We start from the raw sequence: 609 nt of genomic DNA, 5'->3' as shown, positions 1-609 counted from the left end.
TAGACATTCTTCTGGTATTCCCTGCCTTCAGATAAGATTCATCTAACATTAGCTACAATATCAATAGACTCCTTTTAAACCTAGCCTGGACTTCTAGCAGGTCTCTGCTGATGTGCTGTTCCAGTCTTTTTGGATAATCTTCAGCAGAATCTAGCTGGCATGTAAAAGAAATGATATTGTTCTATAGTTTCCACATTCTGTTGGATCACCCTTCTTTGGGATAGGAACAAATATAGATCTTTTCCAGTCAGTTGGCCAAGTGGTTGCTCTCCAGATTTCTTGGCACAACTTGGTGAGCACGTCCAGGGCAGCATCTGTTAGCTGAAATATATCAGTTGTTATATCATCTATTCCTGGGGCCTTACTTTTTGCTATTTCCTTCAAAGTGGCTTGAACTTCTTCCTTCATCACCATAGGCTCTTGCTCATATGTTGTTTCATTAAATTCTTCTGTGTCTGCCAATTCCTTTCTGTACAGTGACTCAGTATATTCTTTCCATCTTCTTTTAATACTTCCTGGATCATTTACTATTCTGTCTAAAGCATCCTTGATTATAGCAACTCGAGGTTTGAATTTGTTCTTCAGTTCCTTGAGCTTAAGAAATGCTGA

The 609-nt window shown here is 38.8% G+C and overlaps 1 protein-coding gene across 1 annotated transcript in view; it reads left to right on the top strand.

Moving 5' to 3' along the window:
- DMGDH (dimethylglycine dehydrogenase) overlaps positions 1-609 on the top strand; it is a 124,142-nt gene that overhangs the window by 16,959 nt on the left and 106,574 nt on the right. The window lies entirely within an intron of this gene.

This window comes from Elephantulus edwardii, unplaced genomic scaffold (assembly GCF_000299155.1).
Source record: "Elephantulus edwardii isolate Elephantulus edwardi_28Jun2011 unplaced genomic scaffold, EleEdw1.0 scaffold00082, whole genome shotgun sequence".
NCBI classification, from domain to species: Eukaryota; Metazoa; Chordata; class Mammalia; order Macroscelidea; family Macroscelididae; genus Elephantulus; species Elephantulus edwardii.
This window is presented reverse-complemented; position numbering and strand designations above follow the sequence as displayed.